General features: G+C 43.5%; 1 pseudogene; it reads right to left on the reverse strand.

The window, feature by feature from the left end:
• Positions 1 to 2,736: 2,736 nt before the first annotated feature.
• LOC119251133 (HLA class II histocompatibility antigen, DO beta chain-like) lies at positions 2,737 to 8,957 on the reverse strand (annotated as a pseudogene).
• Between the last annotated feature and the right edge of the window lie 6,036 nt (positions 8,958 to 14,993).

Genomic DNA, 14,993 nt, shown 5'->3' on the forward strand with positions numbered 1-14,993 from the left:
ACTGGATCAAGAAGATGTGGTACATATACACCATGGAATATTACTCAGCATTCAAAAAAGATAAACACATGCAATTTGCAGCAACATGGATGGCGTTGGAAGGGATCATGCTCAGCGAAATAAGCCAAAAGAAAAAGAAAAATACCGGATGGTCTCACTCATAGCAGGAATCTAGAAAACTTAAATAAGGGACCAGGAAAATGAATAACTATAAGAAAGTGAAAATCAAAGTCAACAAAAAACTATGAACCAGAGACACTTTTTCTTGGGGGGCAGGAGGGGAGGGATTGGGGTCAGAATGGGGCGTTTGCAATTGTATGGGGAATATAAAAATAAAATTTATTATTTAAAAAAAATAAAAAAAAAAAATGGCATTTTCCATTAAAGTAAACCAGGGCTTTCTGAAAAAATGACTGAGTCCAGGTCTGGCAGGAAATATACAGAATGAACCTGGAACATTTTGTCAGAACAGATAACAAAGGAGTTCTCAAAAGGTTGTGTCAAAGAATACTGGAGTCACTTGAGGAAGTTTCCGTTCACCAAAAATGAAACATTTGAACTTTAACATGGATAAATCCATCAGTTACGTTTATTTTTTTAAGATTGATTGATTGATTGATTCAAGAACCAGAGTACAGGCAGATGCGCAGGAGGGTGAGAGAATTCACCAGAGCCAGAGTGGGGAACAGCCAGGCACGCTGACGAAACACACTGCTGAGGGGAGCAGCGGGCGGCAGGAGAGGTCTGCGCGCCATGTGGGACCCTCACCTGCCGGCCAGGATTGAACCTGCACTGCAGAGGCTGTGGACAGCTTCACAGCGCAGTTTTCAACCACCTGTGCCACCACGGGAGGCCCCAACTACATTTAATCCTTGAGTTTATAATAATATAAAAAGTAAAAAGTAAATCTAATTTCACACCTTTGGATAATAGGTAAAAAATTATTTGGACACTAGTAAATAGAGGAAAAGAGAAATATTCTTTCTCACCACCGTGCCATTGGTAACCCCTAGTAAATGAAGGGAAATGTCTCTTTATAAAGCAATAAGGCATATAAATAAACATGGAATGATAAAATTAGAATATCCCATTTTTCAATCCCCCAAAATTAAAGGACCTTGAGGACAAGCATCAGTGGTTATTGGCATCAGAGAAATAGTGACTGAACAGAGCTCATGGTTAAAAAACCACACCAGCACCAGCTAACAAAGGGACCAAATCTAAGTCTGATCCAGCCTCTGAATCCAGGGCACAACTCACAGGAAATGCAGAGAACACAGGGTCTTGTCAGACTGCACCAGATGAGTGTAATCTGCAAATTCCAGACCCTGGAAAACACTGCAGGTCAAATAGTTGAGGTTTTTCAAATGAAAGGGTGGAGGAGAAACAAGTATAAGAGACATAAAAGACAACTAAGCAAGAGTGTCCAGAATTCATATTTAAATGAACAGACTAAAAATACCAAAAAAGAAAGTGGTCGCTGTAACAATCAATCTATGATTCCATTTGGAAGAAGGGAGAGGATTTGATTGGCCTGAAGCACAAGGAGATTTCTGCAGTGGCTATACAGGCCTAATTCCTTGACCTGAGGGTTAATTACTGAAGTTTTGGCCTTAAATAATTCATTTTGAAGCCATATGGCACAGCAGACCTCTCTTGTCTCGCCCACTGCTCCCCTCAGCAGTGTATTTCAGTCAGTCTGCCTGTTCTGTTCCCCGCTCTGTCTCTGGTGAATCCTCCCACCGCCCCCTCCCCAGCCCGCACCTCTGGCCTACACCCCAGTTCTTATATGCATAAATAAATAGATCTTTTTCTTTTTAAATAATAGGCTCCCCATTTCCAGTGATATTACCACAGTGGCCCCCAAAAGCAGCCATAGTCCACCACCATCTGCCATTGTGCTCCCAGCCTCCAGGGGGGACCCTACACTTCCAAAACACAAACAACAATGTAAAGAAACATTTGCTCAATAAAAAAAAAAATTTTTCTCAAATTATGAAATTTTTTAAAAATTTAAAATTATGAAAAAAACTTACGGAATTTTTAAAAATGATCTAGTGATCAGCTGGAGGACAATGGGTGCTGTGGTGGTTTGGAACATACACCTGAGCAGGTGTGATCCACACCTCTGAATCACATACGCTGCTAACAACCAATGCTACGTCAATAAACAATAACACACACACAAAAAAAAAAATCCAGAGAGGTAATACATTGTGGATCTGTATTTATAGGTCCTATTTTTTTCCAAACAACCTAAGTTCTCTGAAACTGAGTTTCTTTATCTGGAAATGAAGGAAATAAATTAATGTTAATACAGTTTGAAAAAAAAGTCCAAAAAATGATAATAATTAATTCAAGTATCCATTTGGTGTGGTTATCTCTATCCATTTTATTTTACAACTAGAAAGGTTTTGTTGTTTTTCTTTTAAGTAACTGCACATTTGGCTTCGATCACTTAGAAGACCGCAGCTAACAGAGAGAAAGACAGGGTAACAGCCTGCAGAATTAGGGCTGGAAAGTAAACAATTTGGAGCTGGAAGGAATTAAGTCTTAGGGGAATTTCTGGACTCTGGTCTTGGAATGGGGCCTGATGACCTACCCAAGCAGGAGGGAGAAGGGAAGTGGGTAAGAAATTGATGACCTCAGGACACAGAACTCTAGAATCATTCAGGACTGTTCCCCACTCTGACAGAAAGAAGCCCCTGGAACATCAACCTCATCAATGTCCTCTGCCTAGTCCAAGACCCAGACACCTGGTGCTGCTTCAGAATCCAGGAGCCAGGCTCCACTCAGGTCTTCACATGCCTGTGGCAGGAGAACAGCTCTGTATACCTGCAGGGACAGTAACAAAGGTTTCTTGAGGGACCTCACTTCCCATTCCAGGGACCCTGCAGACAGAGCCACCCCTACATATTGTCCCCACATATCCCCTGCTGGACAAAATATTGGGAGATTAGCCTTCCACCCAAGGACAAGGAAGGAGGCATTACCTGATAACTAGACAGCTGAGTCTCCATGTATCCTGGAATAAAAGAAGAAAGAAAGACAATGTCCCAATTAGGCCCCAAAGCTGCGATTAGGCTGAGGGGGCAGAGGGGGCCTGCAATATCAGAACTCAGTTTCTACTTAGCTCCTGGATGCTTTTGGCTTCAGAAAAACTATGCCTGGTAGAATTAAGGCTACAGGATGGATAAGGGAGGGTGGAGAGCAAAGCAGGGAGGGGGCCCGAGATACTCTCGTGGAGGACTATGGGTGCCGTGGTGGTGGGTGTGAGGGTTGACATATCTGAAGTGGGGTGATCCTGTACCTGTGAATCACAATAAACCAATGTTACCTCAATAAAATAAAGACTATCATTGTGACCCTTAGGAGCTCTATCAGCCTTCCCTGCCTCCCCCTTTTGATGTTGGGAAAAGTGGAAAGTGGGGGAAGCCACGAAGTAGGTGGAGAGGCCCCTCAGAGGCTCATTACCTTTCCATGCCCTGAGGTGGATGACGGTCCCCACCAGAAGAAGGACTAGCCAAGTAGGAAGACTGCACCTCCAGTCAGCATCTTTCGCCAAGAGTATTCAGACTGAGCTCCTATCGGAAACAGGTCTTAAAATAGGAGAAAGCTTCCAATATTTGCTGCACTTCACTGAAATCCAGAGCCTGTGCTGGACACCATTCCAATGCTGTCTAAAAATAAAACATACATTTAGAAATGGTTATTTTCAAGCCAAGATTTGCACCCAATTTGCAACCACTTTCTATTACTGCTTCTTAATGCCCCTAAGAATGTCCCCTAAATACCAAGACCAAGTATTAAAGGATGCTAGTTCCCAACACAGAAGTAAGTGATGAGGTGACAACCTCAATTTTGGGAAGATACAAGGATAAATACCGGACAAGTTTCCTCCCACCCAAACCCAAAAACTCTGAATTCTGACTCTCTCAGATCAGGGGAAGAAGAATAGCATTGTGAGTGAGAAGAACATGGAGGGAATGTGGGTCCACGTTGGGGAACTATGACCCTAAGTCAGGCCCTGAGTACATGGAGCCATCCTCACTCCACTCCACAGATACAGGGCTCAGTAGGCTGGGATGCTCAACAAGGCAGGTGTAGACGTCCCCAAGCTCAGGAGTCATTTCCAATATCACTGTTGTCTGAAAGGTCCAGGACTGGACCTTCCTAATGAGGCTGGTGGGCGTGAACCCCTCACTCGCCTCTCCCCCGTTCCGGAACCACCTGACCTGGATGTGCCCTGGATAGAATCCCGTTACAGAGCAGAGCAGCAGGTTATGGTGCCGCAGGGTTGGGGTACACTTGGGGTACACTGTCACCTCTGGTTGCTCTAGAAAAATGAGACATTGTGAATGAAAACTGTGGCGGTTCCTGCCTCCATGGCTGGCAATACCACTGTTGCCACCATTGATCGCCAGTAATTGGATGAAATAAAGAGTGGCTGTACTGTGGATGCTCACAAATAGAGTACATAAGACCCCCTTCCCCTGTGCGCTGGACTGGACAGTCAATGACGGGTAAGATCGGGGGCAGACTAAAGAAGGCACTGGCCAGCCTCATGTCTGTGACTCCTGACGACCTAAGACAGGCGCAGTCCCCGAGGGGATTCAGCATAATAAACTTTGGCGTTCATGTTAAGCAGAAAAGACCCCCTCTGATGTTACAGGAAAGGATTGCTGTGCATCGGCGCCATAAGCAACCAACAAACACTGCCTGAAAACACTGAGACACACACCGTTAATCTTTAACTTACAATTCAATAGCCCTGGGCTGCACTGCCCAGCTGTGTGCTTTAAACTGGTTTAGCTGCTTTTAGAACATGCTTAAATATATAACCAAGAAAAAGTAATCATTGTGTTTTATAGTAATGCTAATAACAAATAATAGTATGTGGTAATTAAAAACTAATGTTATGATAAATATATGAAACAAGATCATAATAAAAATCATGTAGGTAATATTTAAGTTAAGGTTAGGATAACAAAGACCTCCTCTGAGTAAATTACAGTAAGTGCTTGATTCATCGATAATTGTACTTAAATGGAATTTAGGTGAAAAACAATATGTAATAATTTTGCTATGTTTCACTGCATATCTGATGTATGATTTACCACAAACTGTGAAAAATAATCTTAGGTAATTGTCACAGAAATGTATAAGAAGAGAAGGTTGATTTTAATAAATTGCACTCAGATTTTCACTCTCCCTTGAGTGTGTCTGTGTGTCATTCTTGTCCCTCGCCCTAATTCCTTCGACCACCTTTTGCTCGTTCTCACTCAACCCTGAGACTGTCTCGATCTCCCGCCGCCGCTGGGCTGGTCCGCAGCAGAAAACCACCAAGCAGAGATAGGAGTTGCTTCAGAGATGGTCTCTGCCCCTAATCTCCTTCCCAGATCACCCAAGTAGAAATTAGAAATGTGGGGAAGTCTCAGCCCCAAGACTCAGAAATGGAGTATGTTAATGCCCCAAGGAGTCAGCCTTCCCAGACACTCCTACAATGACACTTTCTAATTGAGGGCCCATGAGCCCTTACAATCCCTGTGGACCTTGAAGGCTGGAACCAAGACCACTGTGACCCGACCTGTGAGGTATTGGGTGAGTCATGTCGGGACAGAAACCAGCTCATAAACTTCCTGAAGCAGGAAACTGTCAGAAGGGGAAAAAGCCATGACCAGGTTGGCTTGGGGAGATTCCTGAAGCCCCAGACCTCCCCTTCCACCTCACCTCTTTTCCCCACAGTGAAGGACGCCCCCGGCCAGTAGTTGCATCTGCAGAGAGCATCCACAGAAGCCCTGCTCCTCTCCAGTATATCTGGCCGACTATTCCTCAGCTCAGCACCGGGCTTCCCAGCTCTGTCAGTGCCACAAACACCACCATGTCACTGTCAAAGCGTGCATACTCTTCCAAATTGAAGATGAATCTGACCACAAACTGCACCTTTGCCGTCCTTTGGTGAAGTAGAAGTAAGCCTTTGCCTGAGTCACAAAATCTGGAAAACCAAAAATGGACTGTAAATCAGTCCCACCATTAGTAAACCCATTCCTGGTAAATAATACCAGACGATGTGGAGTTGAGAGGCCTTGTGATAGGCAAAATGGCCTCGTCTACCTGCTCCCCACTCTGGTTCCTCTTAGGTAAGACACAGCCATAATGAAAAAGCCTGAGGCCCATGATCAGGCCGACAAAACGACAGACATGTAACCCAGAGAAGCAAGATAGTCTCAAGATACAGCCAACCTGTTCTCACGCATTTAATCACCAAGTATCTCTTGTCCATTTGTGTCTTGCAGACACTGCTAGTTTCTCTAAGCTGAGCTTTCAGAACCCAAGGTTTTGACTCCCTGTCTTATGAAGTCAAAAAGACTCAGACCCATATGAAATAACTGCAGTGTTTTGCCCTTAGCAGCTTAATTCTTTGTATTTCTTCTGGAGTGGAGAGGCGGTAGAGATGGTGTAACCGAGCAGCCCCGATATAAAATGGGTTGCCTGGCTGTGGGTCCTAACCCACGCGCTTAAAAGGGACTTATTAATACTCCACTGCAGGCACACGCAAAAGGTTAATAAAAGGTTTATTTACAAGGGAAAGGGAAATGAGAAAATGTACAACTCAGGGAGAAAATAGGGAAATAAAGTCTTTAATGAGTCCTACCCGATCTGCCGACCTGGAAATCCAAAGTCACTCTCAGAGCTGGCCAGACGCTGCGAGCTGGCGGAGAGCCAGAAAAGGGAACCCCCCAATGCCCACGTGTCTGGTCTTATACCAAACCTGGCTGCTTAACCCCACCCTCAGGTCCCAGCAACCTTCCCTTTGGTGGTGATGGGATTTGTCTCTCCAATGTCTTGGTGGCTTTGGTCTGGAGTGGGGTAGAGTCCACAAAGCCTGTGTGGATTTAGCTCAGGACATCCTTTCCCCTAACAATGGGACAGAGATGCAGAGTAGGTACATCTTATGTGTGAAATAAGCTCCCTTCACCTTCTACTTCTATGGGTTTTCTCCAGCAATTTCCCTTTGCACTTTGCCTTTGCACTCTGACCCAGAGTCCTCATCCCCTCTGTTGGCTCTAAAGAGGTAGTAACCTCTTTACCTTTGTTGGTACAAGTAAAATAATATTAATCCACAGCTTCAAAATTATTATCATCATCACTGGCAAAATGCCTACAATTTTAGTAGTTGCAGTACATGATGATGGGGAATATGATGTTAACTTGAACCTTCTATGGGGGCCTTTATATTAAATATTGCATTGAATAGGAAATTTTAAAAATCCAACTCCATTATTCATTATGGTTTTCTATGTTCAAAGCATGTTGCTAATATTAGCAGTGATTGTTTTGAGCTATGTTATTCTCATATGATGTACCTCCTTCCTAATCTCATATTTTCATAGTTATTTAATTTTCCCATGTTATGTAACCAGTCCTCACAGGTAAGAAAAGGGTGATTCTTACTCATAGAGCACACAGCTCACTATGGTCTCAATGTTTGTGCCATACCCCCAAATTCATATATTGAAGTCCTAACCCCCTAAAGTTGATGATATTAGCAGATGAGATCTTAGGAGCGGCTTATATCATGAGGATGGAGCCTCTTGAAGGCATCAGCACTCATAAAAGAGCCTCAGAAGACCCCAAACCCCAGCACCATGTGAGGCCAAGGAGAAGGGCCATGATGAACCAGGAAGAAAGCCTTCCCCACAAGACCACAGTGCTGACACCTGGAGCCTCAGCACTGTGTGAAATAGCTTTCTTTTGTTTATAAGTCATTCAAGTGGGTGAACAAAGCAGGTTGATCAGGAGAGATTTCCTATAGAAATAGCTCTTAAATTGGAGGGTAATTGTTACTGACCCTGAGTTGAAATTTGTTTTCTTTTCAAAGTTCAGAGACTCCTGCAGGGGCCATTGAGGGGAATAGAAAGATGGCTGCTCCCTTCCTCTTTCCATCCTCCCTTCTCTAGGTCACAGCTAGCTGCAGATAAGGCTCTAACCTCCAGTTCTCTATTTCTTCTATAATCTTAATCAGAGAAAATTATTATTTTTAGTCAGATCTGTGTCAGATTTAACATCTGGGCTAGACTGTTTTCATTTATGTTGCTTAATGAGATTTATAAGCTCAGAAAAGTTTCTAATATCTAAGAATAGAGATCCTCTCCCACCCAGGTTTGTTCCTCTTTTGTCCTTAATGAGACTTCAACATTCAAAGTGGTTTCTGTTTTTAGCATATTATATCCCATTTTCTGCTGATAAATATGATTTCACAGTATAATATTGTTTGGTGCTTGCATAGGTATTCTCAAGTAGAAAAACAACATTAATAAATATATTTACAAGGTAACCTGGGAGCAGTGATAGTACATTCAACTTCTCTTATTTCTCAGAATTGGTTAGTACAGTTCTGATCATGTAATAGGGAAAAAAATAATGTGAAAAGAAACAACCTTCATTTCTAATTTCTTTTGTCCACGTAGACCCCAAATGGGTGAATATAGAAACAGTCACAATCATCACAGCAAATTCCTGGCCGAAGAAAGGCAGCTATTCCCAGACTGTCTCTATTATTTGTAGTTCATGACAGATATTGATGCAATAAGGACCCAAAGTATAATAAAAGTGTTCTTTCTGCCTCCTTCCACTTGAATCTGTGGCTTGAAACGGGAAGTCCCTTCACCCAGTGGTTTACTGTGTGTGGCGAAAAGGGGAAGGATGCTTCCTGCCAAAGGCGAGAGTACTTTCTTAGAAGCCAGAGGTCACCTCCCGTCTGCTCTGTGGTCTACAGAGAGACCATCTGCTCTGATGCCTACAGAAAAAGGCACCCCTCCCACTCCCCAGCTCTTGCATATATACCTGAAAAAAGTCCTTTTCTTACCTGGACAGTCGTGCTTGAGTCATAGAGGATCTAGCCTCATTAAATTCACCAGCAAAGCCACCACACAGGGCACCCACACAGATTCCATTCTGCAGAAGAAGAAGAAAAAAAAAAGAGGAAATGAACAATCTCTTTGGAATAGGGCTTGCCCTATTCAAGCAAAAATTATTCATGAAAAGTATAGGTACATTTCTGGCCTCCCCAGGATTGGAAATTCCTCACATTGATAGCCAATCAAAATGGAAGAGTCATGCATCATCAGGTGCTGGGTAGAATACTTTCATAAAGTTGTGCAATACCACTCACTCAAGAATTACTTACCTGCAGGATCACTGGCAGTAGCTAAGGTATGTGGAAATGGGCTGGGAGAAAAAAGGGGAAAAAAAAAACACTCTAATAGTCTGTGGCCCTAGAAGAACTAGGCAGATGTTTTATTATGAATCCCCTTAAGATCATTTAGCTCTGTCCCTGGCCTGTCCTGACCACTAGGTCTCCCTCTAGGGTAGCTGATGATGTCAGTATGGAGAGGTATTGGGTTCAGAGAATGGGGTCCTTGGGTTACCTCTAAGAATAGTTTCACCAGACCTCCCCTTTCAGTGGCACACAGCAAATTTCCCTAAGAGGCAGAGACATCTTGTTATATCCAAAAGGGCAGGATTATTATTAAAAAAAAAAAAAAAGGATATGAAAGGACGCCTGCACAGAGACAAGGGGGCAGAAATAGCTGCCCCTGAACATGGGAGGTTTAGGAAAGAGATGCCTGCATGGTCACAGGGGGAGAGGGGAGCGGCATCTTACCCACACAGAAATTGCACTGATTCCGTCTTCTCTTTGGAAGGGGTTCATTCCTTTATGGAATTGTTAATTGGCACTAGATAATTTACTTACCTATGAAGCTGTCCACAGCCACTGCAGCAGGAGTTCAATCCCCAGTCAGGGAGGTACACACATGGTGTAGCAAACTTCTCCTAACTCAACCGCTGCTCCCCTCAGCAGTGTATTTTGGTCAATCTGCCTGTTCTGCTCCCATTCTGTCTCTGGTGAATCCTCTCACCCCCCACACACACATACCTCTGGCATGTACCCCAGTACTTGTATGCATAAATAAATAAACCTTTAAAAAAAAGAAAAAAAAAAGGAATGTACAGTGTAGGTGGAGTGACGGGAAATTCTTCCTGGATGGCAGGAAGAATGAAATGTATTTTGTGATGTTTGGGCACACAAAAAGTAAATTCTAACAGTCTAAGAAGAATTATCTCTTTTAGTTTGGGTGATAAATTTATTGGTATGACAAAAAGTTGTCATAAAAAATAATATAAATGAACATACAAAGTATTTTTTTTGGCCCGCAATAAGTTGTTTTCATTTATTCAATGTTTTTATGTTATTTTTAATTGTGTTATGTTTTACTGAGGTAGTATTGGTTGACAACACTGTATATGATTTAGAGATGTAAGTTCACGACTCTTCATGTGTACTAAATTACCACACCAGGCCCACCACAAAGCACCGCAATCCTCCACCATGGCCACTGGGCCCCTCCCTCCTTTGCTCTCCCCTCTACCTCCCCCTTTGGTGTTCTCCGTTCTACAGTTGGATTTCTAGGGTTTGTCTTGGCTTAATTTCATCAGTTGCTTTGTTTTGTGTCTATATAGTCTATATAAGAAAAAAAATCCTGTATTTTTCTTTCTCGTTCTGATTATTTCTTTTTTTTTACGATTTATTTATTTATGCATGTAAGAACTGGGATACAGGCCAGAGGTTTGGGGGTGAGAGGATTCACCAGAGACAGAGTGGGGAACAGAACAGGCAGATCCACTGAAATACACTGCTGAGGGGAGCAGCGGGTGAGTCAGGAAAGATCTGCTCCATGAACTAGTGCTGCAGAGGCTGCAGATAGCTTCATAGGGCTGTGTCTTAACCCCTTGTGCCACCAGGGAGGCCCCTTCTGACTTTTTCACTTGCAAAATCCTTCCAGTTCCATCCATGTTGTCACAAATCCACTCCTCTGTTGGGCACTTGTGTTGTTTCTATAACTTGGTTGTAAGTAGTGCCCTAATGAATATGGGAGCACATTTATCCCTTTGAATTAGTGATTTTGTGTTCTCTGGGTAAAGACCTACAAGTGGAATTACTGGATCTTTTGGTAGATCTATTTTGAATATTTATTTTGCGCAGGGGCTGGACCAGTCTACATACCCTCCAACAATGTATGAGAGTTCTTTTTTCTCCACACCCTCAGCAACACTTGTTTCTGTTCTTTTTGATCTAGGCTATTCTCACAGGTATGAGATGGTATCTTATTATAGTTTTGATGCATTTTCATGATGGAGAAGAATCTAGTTTAGATCTGTGCATTTTTTCATTGGGATATCTATTTTCTTGTTGAATTGAGTTCTTTGTAGATCTTAGATATTAGCCTCTTATCAGATATATGAATATGTTCCAGCGTATTTGACAAGGCATAACTCAGGTATTCCTGGGTCTTCTGGCCAAATTCCATTGAAGCAGGGTTATATGCGTACTGTCACTATCCAAGGACAGTATCCAACAGAGCACAGATCACTGTCTGAGTTCTTCATCTGCGCACACAATTGCAAGACCACTCAGGTTTAGGGAACAACAATCATGGGTTTATTTAATAAGCAGGGAAAACAAAGAGTTACTAAGCCCTCAAATGGCCAGCAGTCTCACTACCAGCTGTAGACACCACAGGGTATCTACAGTGTTCCAAGATGGTGCCATCCTCCCAATAAGGGCCTGAAGCATATGGCAACCGGAAGCAACAGGCCAGGATCCAACAGGCAGGCTCAGTGAGATGACACCACAGCAGCCCTCAGTAACAGTTTGAAGATCAGAATGAACAGCATTGAACTCTGGAACAGACAACAGCAGCAACACGAGGAGGCCATGGCAGATGATCCAAACAGCTCTTGGTGAACTGCAGGGGGACCTTGCTGCCCCAGCCAGATAAGACACTGGCAAGCAGTTAAGAAAAGGGCCTCACACCGTGGGGTCGAAGACTTTCAAAGGGCCTCATACTGTGGTGCCAAAGATTTCCAAAGAGCCTCACACCATGGAGCTGAAGATTAATCTATAATCTATAGACATCCCTTTGTTTTTTGTTCTTGGTTATATAAGAAAAATTTCTTGGAAAGTACATTGGGCAATAAATTATACGTTTAAGAATACTGTAAGTAAATGGCACAAAGAGATACTTGCTTAAAAATTGGACACTGTAAATTTGGCCTGCCTGACAATGGGAAAGAGTTTGTTATACATGAACATGCCTGACAAGCAACCCAGGACAACAATTATAGTAAGTCCTTCTTTTGCTTTTTTAAGAAGTTTCTTAGGAAAGTTTTTAAATGAATTGTGTTAAGAAGTTTCTAGGTAGAAAACCCTGTTAGCTGATAACCAGAAAGCAGGTGGTCTCCAGCTGAAGGCCATACAAATGAGAAGAGTCTTTGGATGCTTAGGCTTTAGCTGATAGGGGTGTAATGACAGCTATCAGCTGTCTTAGGTAATTGTCTAAACTGAAATAATGAGTTTTAATGTAAGGTTTAGTTTTTTTTTTTTTTTATCTATTAACCTTGAATGTTGCCTTCTTGCTGAGAGCATATAGGAGCCAAAAGTCTGTGGGAAAAGAATGCACTGATTGTTTCTGCTTTGCTTCTATGAATATGATAATGTAATCTCACTGCTTGCAAAAAAAATGAATAAATAAAGACCTGCTGAGTGCCTCAATAGGAGAGACTTGCACCAAAAAAGAGTGTCTGTGTCTACCTCACCCCCTTCCCCTCAGCCTCTAAGTTTCGCCAATGCTGTCTCATCCTTTCAGAGACTCCTGACAAGACATTTTGCCGAGGCTGGTCTTTGGCAGTGAACCCTTAGCCCACTCCAACAGCGGCTCAGCAGACACCAGGCCTGGTGCCCTTGGTGGTCTCTCCAGGCAACAACAGCAACAAGACCAGAGGTAGGCTCAGCCTCCTTGTATCTGCAAAACTCCTTGGCTTCTCTCTCTTCAGAAGTGCCACAAGTCTAGTCTAGGCCTCAGCGTCTATGGTCCTGGGGAAACTCTCCTGTGCTCCCTTAAATTCACTTCTAGGGTCTTCCCCTCCCCCTCCCATGATCCCTCTTGACTGGACAATTAAACTGACTGGTGCCTGAGGGAGGGGCTGCCTACAGGCAGCAGCTTTTGGCAAAGGCAGGTAAACCCACCACATTTTTCTAAAAGGCAATGAGAAAAACACCAGTTTAAAAGGTGTTTAAGGGCCTCCCCGGTGGCGCAGCGGTTGAGCGCTGGGTTGCGAAGCTGCCCGCGGCCCCTGCGGCGCCGGTTCGATCCCCGGCTGCTCCCCGGCCACCGGAGGAGGATCCCACATGGTGCGCAGACCTCTCCTGCCACCCGCTGCTCCCTCAGCAGTGTACTTCAGTCCTTCTGCCTGCTCTGCTCCCCACTCTGGCTCTGGTGAATTCTCTCACCCTCCCGTGCTTCTGACTGTACCCAGTGCATGTATAAACAAAACAAACAAACAAATATAATAAATAAATAAATAAACATGCCTCTATTTAAAAAAATAAAATAAAATAAAAAAATAAAAGGTGTTTAAAAGGCAATGAGAAAAACACCAGTTTTACCCTGCAGTTTATATTGTACAACCCAGTAACACCCTCATAATCCCACCTATATATGCTTCAGAGCATGTGCTGTTTTAGGGAAGGGAGGAATTAAAAGTAATTCTATTGCATCCTCTTATTCAATGAAGTAGTATGTGTGTGAAGAGACACGTTCATATATTGCTGATGAAACTATACATTAATACTGTAACAGGGTGGTCTCCCAGAAAGGGGGAGGTTCCAGGTTCCCTGCCCCACCCAAGGGAGGGTGGAGCTGAGCAGAGAGAGAAAAAGCGGCAGAGGAAGGAAGGAAAGAAGCAGGATGGAGCCAGAAGGAGACCTGGAGGGGGCACGTGGAGCTGAGAGACACATGAAGAAACTACCCTTGCCTTTTGGTCGTGGACTGGGTGACACAGATGTGGGTGAGAGACCCGTGGGGAGGTGACAATGGTGGCTTTTATCTTGATTTTGATTTTGCTCTTTTCCTTCCAGAATTGCCTGGTTATTTCTGATCCTTTTCTATGGGTCCCCACTGGAAGGTGCTTTAGACTAGGGGCAGGCTTTGGGGCCTTACTCTGAGCCAATCCTGCTTGGGTGGACTTTTACCCACGAAGGGACAGGTTACTTTGGGTGCTTGATTTAGAAACTAGATTCTTTGCCTTTCCTGTATTGTTTCCAAATTGTATTAAAGTTCCTTCCCATAAAAGTCTCATATGTTTTGTGTTGATGCGGTGGATGGAAGAACCCATTTAGAGCAGGCAGGTTTGCGGGGTCTGGGGTGCCCCTCTCCCTGCCCTGTAACAATACCACCTCTGTGAAGGTAATTTTGTAGTTTCTTTCCATATTAATAAAGTACGTACACTTGGGACTCAAAACTCCTCCCTTAGGATTTTATCCTCCTGATGTTCTTGTTTATTGCAATGTCTATATAAGACACAAATTATTTTTTTAAAGATTTATTTTTATTTATACAAGAACGGGGTTATAGGCCAGATGTGCGGGAAGGTGAGTGGATTCACCAGAGACAGAGCAGGGAACAGAACAGGCAGAATGATGAAATACACTGCTGAGGGGAGCAGCAGGCGAGACAGGAGAGGTCTGCTCGCCATGTGGGTTTCTCCAAGGCCAGCACTGCTCTGGAAGCTGTGGACAGCTTCACAGCACTGTGCTCAACCGCCTGCACCACCAGGGAGGCCCCTAAGACACTAGTTATAATAACAAAATGCTCCCAATAACCTAAATATCCATCAATAGGCTAACTAAACGCCTGCCACACAGGATCAAGTATGTCTGGCACTCAGCACAGCAATAGCACATAATGAGCACTCGATGAATGATTACCACTCTCATTCAAATTATTATGATTCATAGCACTAAAATTTCCAGCTGCAAGCCCAGTGTGTCCTAGGACCAGATGCCACCTACTCTCAACTGGGTGCTCCCACTCACTGGCCACAAAAACAGGGAAGAGTTTTACTTTCCTTATTCCCAAGTCCTTTTCCCA

The sequence above is a fragment of the Talpa occidentalis genome, unplaced genomic scaffold (genome assembly GCF_014898055.3).
Source record: "Talpa occidentalis isolate TD23 unplaced genomic scaffold, MPIMG_talOcc4v2.1 talOcc4.2, whole genome shotgun sequence".
NCBI lineage: Eukaryota > Metazoa > Chordata > Mammalia > Eulipotyphla > Talpidae > Talpa > Talpa occidentalis.